We start from the raw sequence: 9,371 nt of genomic DNA, 5'->3' as shown, positions 1-9,371 counted from the left end.
GAAGGCTACAATTAAGTGAGGACATATATGTATGTGAATATATATACATTATACACACACATACATATATGCATAAATATATACAAACATATAGATACATACATAGATATGTTTATATACATATACTTAGATACCTATAATCATACATATATAGACATATACATTCATATGCATGTACGTAAGACTGTACTTATTTGTCCCCTGTTTCTTTGAGGGTAGATAGCATCTTCCTTCATAAGTCCAAATCTTTCCATAATTTTCTAAGTCCACCAACTCATCATTGCCTACACCACAGCAATATTCCAACATCTAAATATCTAAATACTTTTTTGTGTGTTTCTTGTCTTATTAGATTTTTATTTACAAAGGAAATTAGTTCTTGGGTGGAAGCTTGAGCCACTGAATAAGATTACTGAGAAATCTTCAAGATACTAACTTGTATCCATGTGAAGACAGAGCTGCTGTGGACCATGAGTTACACAGACATAGGGGAAGGCATCTATGAATGCAAGGAAGTGGGAGATGACAGGACAAGAAAAGGAAATAGTAAATAGTCCAGTTTGACTGTAACATGGAGTTGGTTGGTTGTTGTCTTTCGTATTGAAGAGGACCAAAAATGACATTGTACAGTGTGTCTGACTGTGATTGATTGGACCAATATGAGCTTAGAAGACTCTACCACAGGTTGGGCACAAGGAGTCTGTATGAAAATTTCGAATGGAGATGCATGGTCATAACACCTTGAATAATTTTTTGCATGTTCTGTTTTTAATTTGTTGTGCAGACTCAGCCTCAATGTATTTTGATTACCTTAGGATAGATTTGTTACATATAATTTATTTTATTTTTTTATCTGCTCTCAAAAATGTAGAATTTAAAAACTAAGTAGTTTATGCTCTCTGTGAACATGTTATAGGAAATACATACTCTAAAAATTAGAGCATTCCTTTATTTTTGGTACAAATTTGTGATATGAAATTAAAAAAAATACAGCTCCCCAATCTGCCCTCCAACACAGAATAATAATTTACAACCAAGTTATAGAATCCTAAAAATAGGCAGAACAAAGAATTAAGCATAGCAGCTCTAGCGGATACCAATATTCTGTACCAGTTAACTGCTGATTATCTTTCGATGAAGAGGAAAGGAAGAGATTAATCAGCCATCTCACAATGACAATTAAACAGAGCTAGTTGAAATTCATCATTCAGGAGCTTCTGTGGCAATGAGATAGAGAAGGTTCAGATTAAATGTAAATATTTTGAAGGTATTTTGACCATTTTTTTCAGGGAATAAGACAATAAATATAAGTAGAAGACATGCAAACAATGATAAAATAATAATTTGTTTGTCCTGATCATTTGTTTGCCTTTACTAATTTTTTTTTGAGATTTATGAGTCTGTATCCTTTGCACTTGGGTGACAAGTAGATTCATTATGATCATTAGTTTCCCGTGGTGTTGTTATATCAGGTACAATTTCATCAGTACTGCTGGTGAAATTATCAACCATAATATGAAGATTAGAATAAACAAGAGATTCTTTCCTTATATAATCAATTCAAGTTTCCATTTCATTAAAGAGTAAGGTGGCAATGTCACTAAATTGCTATTTAGACTATTACCAGGCTATGCTAATCATCTTAATTTATCAGCCACACAGTTCAATTTTTGCTAAAATGCTTTTAAAACAACAAAACTTATCTTTATTAATTTTTAGGTAAATACAATGCTAATAGGGCTGTACTTTGTTTCTTTTAGTCACAATCTAATCAGCACAGTGGTAGGGTCCTGGTAATTTTTCTTTCCTGTGGCTCTTCCTCAAGAGTTCAAAATGCTATCCTTAGGGACTTAATTGATTTTTTTTTTACTATATACCAAAAGGTAGGTCCTCCTTGGTCACTGCCAAGGACATCATTGATTCTTGTGGGATTATTGTAGGATCACAGATTTAGCGCTGAATGGGACCTTGGAGGTCATCAAGCCCCATCCCTTCACTTTATGGCTGATGAAACTGGGATCCAGGGATTTGTGTAAGGTCATAGAAGTAGAAAGTGGCAGAGTTTGAACCAGGTCTATGACTCCAAAGCCATTGCTTCCCCTTCCACTCCACCCCCCACCCCCTATTCCACCTACATACCATACTACATGACAATAGAAGTGCCTTGTCCAGACATCATAATTTTATAGCACAGGTCCAGTGTGTTGCCCAATAGTTTACAATTAAGCAACATTTTACAGTTTATAATGTGTCTGTCTTATCACAATAACCTTATGAGGTAGATAGTACCCATGATATATAATATGCTGTATATCGGTGCTACTGGTAAAATAAATAACCATGATATGAAGATTAAAATAAATAAGAGATTCTTTCCTCATAAAATCAATCATTTTATTAAAGAGCAAGGTAGAAACTTTACTAAATTTCTATTTAGACTACTACCAGGCTGTGCTAATCATCTTAATTTATCAGTTCACCCAATTCCATTTTTGCTAAAATGCTTTTAAACAACCAAACTTATTACTGCATGGCCAGCAACTTTTTGGTGAAATGGTGGACAGAACTTGGCTCAAAAGCAGTCATTTGTATTACAATGACCACAGCAAAGGAGATCTTTGGATAAGATTCTTAGTGATCTGTTCTTATGGTTCCAAAGCACCCAATAATTTATGTATTATTCTGCAAATTCTATATTTTTATTTCTTTTTTTGGGAAGGCATTTGGGGTTAAGTGACTTGCCCAAGGTCACATGGCTAGTTTTTGTGTTGTGTCTGAGACTGGATTTGAACTCAGGACCTCCTGACTCCAGGGCCGGTGCTCTATTCATTGTGCCACCTAGCCACCCAATATATTTTTCTTTCTTTCTTTTGTAAGATTTTGTCTTGATTACCACAGCCCAGTAATAGTTACTTTTGTTGGGGTGACTAGGTGGTGCAGTGAATAGAGAGCACTGGCCCTGGAGGCAGGAAGACCTGAGTTCAAATCTGGTCTCAGATACTTAACACTTACTAGCTATGTGACCTTGGGCAAGTCACTTAACCCCAGTTGCCCCTCCAAAAAGCAAAAAAAAAAGTTACTCTTGTCTTTAATGACTAGGGAAGGTAAAGAGGAAGCAGATCTACAATCATATATACAACCTGGTAGCAGCAAGAATTTGAGTGAATATAACAAGGAAGATTGTCCAAGCAAATGCCAAGAGTTCTTGCCAATTATTGAAATTATGTAGACACCTAAATGGTAAGGTCAGTTGGTGGGTCCTGGGATTTAGTTTAGTCACTTTACTTGTTGGAGTTGTTAACTCCTTGAGTGGGAGTGTAATGATAATATGACTAATGATAGTCATTAATAAAAAAAAGCTCACATTTATATAGGGCTTTAAGAGCTATATAAAAATATACAGAACTTTTGTAAGAGTATAAGCATAGGAGCCATCTTGTGAAATGTTTCTGCAAATATTATGTGGGAGTCATTGTGTACAGTCATAGGTTTGAGAACTTTTCAACTAAGAAAAATAATGAATGTACTATAGGGACTCTTATTTAATGTCCCTATGATCATTTGTTTATGTATACCTGTGAATGGCTAGTGTCTTAGAAGAGCATTTATGCTTGGATTTTATGCTTGACAGAGACTTTAAAGATCATTTAGTCTAATCCTTTTAATTAAAAATTAGGTGGTACTTATTCAAGGCCACATGGTCATGCTTAGCTATTTGTAACAGTACTACTGATAAGGTTCTTGAATTTTATTAATCTTTCCATCCCCAACAATGTATTGTAATGGACATTGGACATAGTGGTCACTTATAAAATATTTGCTGAATGATGAGTAAATAAAATTCCTTCTGTACACACCAGGTACCCAGTCCTCTGGAGCTCTTTTAGAAAAGTAGTGAAAACCTATCAGCTTCTCACAGAGATCCCATGGATTATACTTGTAGTAAGTTAGTAAAACAGAAAATAAGACAATCAATATTGGTTACTGTGGATTCTCACCCATTTAAAAACAGTGCTGGAGACTTGATAACATATTAAGAGAATGTTTCCTTGTGTCATCTTAAATATAGTCTCTTATTTTCACTATAGTTTCTGTAGAAATAGTCAGAACCCAGTGAGGTAATGGGATTAAATAATGAAAATTACCAGCATAATTCAAATTATCTTACTTTATTTTATTTTATGGGGTGGTCAGGTCATAACATCCCTTCAATATATTAATATATCTATATGCATATATGTCAATATTATATATAGACATATGTATATATATTATCTTTGTTAATTTTTATATTTTTATTTTCAGTTCCAAATCCTTCCTCTCTACTTTTCCTCTACTTATTGGGAAAGCAAGAAATATGATAGTCATTATAGATATGAAGTCATGCAAAACTTATTCCCACATTTGCATGTTATGGAAAAAAGCAAGAAAAATAAAGTAAAAATAAATATGCTTCAATTTGCACTTAGAATTCACCAGTTCTTACAGCGAGGAAGAGCACCGGCTCCAGTGTTGGAATGACCTGGAGATCGAATCCCAGGCTCAGACACTCAGCATCCACCCAGAAACACCTGGCCATGTAACCTTGAGCAAGTTACTTAACCCTGATTGCTTTAAAGAAAAAAAAAAAAAGAATTCACCAGTTCTGTCTATTGAGGTGCATAGTATTTTTATCACGCGTCTTTGGAATTATCATGGATCATTGTATTGTTCTGAGCAACTAAGTATTTCATAGTTGATAATATTACAATATTATTGTTACAGTGTATAATGTTCTAATTCTGCTGACTTCACTTTGCATCAGGTCATATAAGCCTTCCCAGAAAACCTAATTATATTTTGACAAATCCTAAGCCATTGGGATAAAATTGTAAAGGGATCTAAATACTATTCAGAAGACTTTCTATTTGATCCTGTCACTACTAAGGAGCCATTGGTGTTTATAGAGATTGGGAGTTATATGGCCAGACTCGAACTTTTGGTAAATCACTTTGGCAGCTCTCTAGAATATGTATTGGGGTGGGGAAGATACTCTTGTGGCAGGGAGTTCAAGTAGGAAGCTATTGCAAATACTATGTTTGAGTGATGCTGAGGGCTCGAACAAGTATGATGGCAGTGTGAGCTGAGAGGAGACAGGTGTGAGAGTGCAAAACAACATACCTCAGGCTTAAGCCTGCATTCAACAGCTTATATTTTCACTTGTCAGGTCACACTTGAAATAAATACATTCTCACTGGACCAATAGCCTCTCCTTTTGTGCCGATATGTTCACAACACCCCTGGCTGACCTCTAACCTCTCAAAATCAGTTTATGGGTCAATTCAATGAGGCTCCTTAATAATCCCTGAAGAATTTTAATAACTCTCCTCCTTGTAGCTGACATTGGCGAGGTACTGAGAGAACAATTTTCTATTGGATAGACAACATTCGTGATTGTGTTCACCTTTCTGGCTGAATCCCAAGTTCCTTTCTGAAAATAATATTGCAAATCTAATCATTGAAATTAAACATTAAAAATTTTGAATAGAATAGGCTGAGTACACAATCTTGCAGTATTTGACTAGAATTATCTAGTTGGTTATGATGGAGAGCATATTGAATCTTGAGTCAGAAAAAAAGTGATTTCAGACACTTGTTAGCTGTGTGTTCCTAGGCAAGACACTTTAATTGTTGTCTGTCTCTGTTTCCTCATCTGTAAAATGGGGAGGGAAATAGTACTTATGTCCTAGGGTTGTGGACAGGATAACATGAGTTAATATTTGTAAATTACTTTGCAAACCTTAAAGCGCTTATTAGATACAGAGAGACTGCTTTCCAAGATGACTTTGAGTCATTGGTCAAAATTGTCCAGGTCTAGTCATTTAACAATTTCCAAATTCACCTATTATCCATCTCATATTCCTCTAAATTTTCCACAAGTATTGCATGAGAATCTTTTTCAAATATTGAGCTGAAATCCATGTCTATGGCATTTCTCTGATCTACCAATCTGGTAACCTTGTCAAAAAGGGAACTATTTTAACATGAATTGTTCTCAATGAACCCCTGCTGGTAATCATTTCCCTTTCTAAGTGCTCACAAATCATCCTTTGAATAATCTATTTTAGGATTTTATAAGGAATCAAAATCAAATTCACTGACCTACAATTTGAAGAATCTCCCTGTTTTCCCAATTTTGAAAATTCTAATAATATTTACTTATATCTAGTACAGGAGAACATCTCCCATTTCTATGATTCCTCAAGGATTGCTGACAAGTATTCAACCATTGCATCTGATTTTAGCTTATGAAAGGGTCTCCATCAGTGTGAGTTAGCATGGTGGAGTAGATAGTGATCTGGGTTCAAGGCCTTTGTCTGACAAATTGACTCTAAGACCCTTGGCAAATCACTTACCCTTTTGGTGCTCCAGGCAACTATGTCTAAGACACATAGTAATTATGTAATTATGCCTGTGAATGAGTTTCTTTACTCTGAATTCTCTACACCAAGTAAATCTCATGTCCAGACAAAAACGGAAAAAAAAAGTTCCCAGATGTCTGACACTGGTACACCAGAGAGACTAGAGCTGATCTCAGATGACGATTCCAAGAATGCTCATCTGCTGACTTTGTGACAAATTCATTAGAATGTGATTTTGATTATTTTTGCTATTAATGTGGTTAATCATGCTTACCTATTTCCCAATATTGAAACACTCTCATATTCCTGGTATAAATTCAGAAGGTATGGCATCTAATCTTTTAAGTTTGTTATTGTAGCTTCTATACTAATAGTTTATTTGATATTAATATTAATAAGGAACAGTGGTCTAAAATTTTCTTTCTTTGTTTTGTCTCTCCCTGGTTTAAGTATCAAGCCCATATATATCATAGAAGTAGTTTGGAAGAATCCTTTTTTTCTCCTATTTTTGCAAACAGTTAACATAACATTAAGGATTAATTGTACTTTGAGGATTTGGTAGAATTCACTTTTAAACCTTCTAAGTCTGGGGACTTCTTTTTCAGGATGAATTTATGATGTGTTCATTTTTTTAAATAAAATTTGATTGTTTAAATTCTCCATTTCTTATTTTGTTAATTTGGGCACTTTATATTTTTGTAAATATTTATCTATTACATCTAAGTTATCAGTTTTGTTGGTGTCCTACTATAAAAAATTGTTTCTGATGGTTTCCTTGATTTCATTTTCAATTTTAATGAATTATTCTTTTTAATTTTTTGGTATTGATGATTTCATATTTTTTAAAAATCAGAACTGATAACTTTATTAGTCCCCCCTTTTAAAAAAACAGGTCCTAGTTTTAACAATTCCATTCAGTAATTGCCAGAGGGCTATTATATTTAACTCTTCTAAAATTATATTCAGGTCATTAACTTTGTTTTTGTCTTTGAGTTACATTTTTCTAAGCTAGAAAGAGGTACAATGAGGTTCTCTACTATTAGAACTTTAATGTATATTTCCCCCTGTGATTTCATTAACTTTCTTTTAAGTGTTTTGATGCTATGTCATTTGGTTCATATATATTAAGTATTGGTATTGATTCATTATCTGTGATGCTTTTAAGCACTCTTCAGTTTCCCTATTTATTTCTTTTAATCATGTCTATTTTTACTCTTGTTTTATCTGCAATCATGATTGCTCCTCCTGGTCTTTTGAGTTCATCTGATACATAATAGATTTTGCTCCAGTTCATAGTTTATCTCTATGTGAATTTTTATGTTTTGAGTATATTTCTTTTAAACAACATCTTGTGAGATTCTGCTTTCTAACCCATTGTTATGTCTTTTTCTGTTGCATGGGTTCATTCATTCCACATTCACAATTATGATCATTTATTGCATGTTTCCCTCCTTCATGTTGTCTTATATTTTTTCTTTTCTTTGCCCTCACTTTCCCCTTTACAAAGAAGGTGCTTTAAAAAAAGAGTGTACTTAACATTCACAATCTAGAATTGAAGCAATTTGTTTCCACTGGGGTAACCAGCCCGTCTAATAACAGGTTCTTGCCCTTCTTTCCTTTTAATTTCTCCTCTCTTCATGATCCATCCTCAAATGTTGGAGTTTGTTTTGCTTTTGGCTTATTCCTCCCCAGTCCTCTCTTCCATCTTAAATCTCACCCCTTTCTCCTTTCTCTGTCCTTGCCAATATCTTTGTTGAGTTTAAAATATTCCTATACTAAACTCTGTGTATATATTTCAGTGTGTGTGTGTGTTCCAACCCTCTTTGTTTAGTCCAGGTAAAAGTGAGGCACATTTGATTCCCATTCCCCACTCTCATTCCTCCTCGTCTCACATACCTCAGTTTTGTGAGATAATTTACTTCTCCTTTCTTCCTCTTTTCCTCTCTAGTATATACCCTTTTCTTTTTTTCTCTTAAGAACATCAAAACTGAACCAAACTACTTTCATGTTATTTATCTCCCTCTGTGATGCCCGAACACATGAGAGTTCAGATAGGACACTTGTTTCCTTTCCCCTATTAGAATGTAAACACTTAAAATGTTTTTACCCTCCAGTATTCTCTTGACTTGTGTTTATTTATCAAAACTTCTACTCAGACCCTGTTTTTCATCAAAAAATGCTTAAAAATCTTTTATTTTTTATTTAATAAAGCCCTTTATTAAATGTCCATTTCTCCCAGCCTCCCATAGGATTATACTTGGTTTTTCTGTGTATGTTACTTGGTTCTGAGACATTTACTAGCTGTGTAACCCTAGGCAAGTCACTTTACCCTGTTTGACTCAGTTTCCTCATTTGCAAAATGAGCTGGGGAAGGCAATGGCAAATGCTCCAGTATCATTGCCAAGAAAACCCCAAACAGGGTCATAAACAGCAATAATTACTCAGTACAAGAGGATATTACCTAGTTATTCTTGATAATAAGCCTTTATCTTTTGCATTTTGAAATGTCATATCCCAAGATCTCCTCTTCATTACAGTGGTAGCTGCCAAATTTTGTGTGATCCTGATTGTAGTTCTTTGCTGCTACTTGAATTCTATTTTTATTTTTTTGTGGGAGAGGGAACTTTTTGCATTATTTTTTTGATGACCTGGAAGTTTTTATTTTTGGTCCTGACATTTTTGAGAATTTAAATTTTGAGGGTTTTTTTGAGAATTTAAATTTTGTGCTTTCTTTCAGGAGGTGACCAAGTGATTCTTTCTATTTTTACTTTGTCCTCAGGTTTTAATAGATCAGAGCAGACTTTGTTTATTTATTGATATATAAAAAAATTTCAATAAATGCTTCTTGGAGTGGATTAAAATGCAAATCTTTCCTCCTTAGCTTTCATTGAATTTGTCTTCTTTTGCTTTTGCTTCATTTTTTCACCAGTGGGATGAGCTCATGCCTACCTTCTTAGTAGTTTTTAGCTG

This window comes from Petaurus breviceps, unplaced genomic scaffold (assembly GCF_028583685.1).
Source record: "Petaurus breviceps papuanus isolate PSGF00001 unplaced genomic scaffold, PetGlider_PUasm1.0 90730, whole genome shotgun sequence".
NCBI lineage: Eukaryota > Metazoa > Chordata > Mammalia > Diprotodontia > Petauridae > Petaurus > Petaurus breviceps.
Note: the sequence above shows the minus strand (reverse complement) of the source record.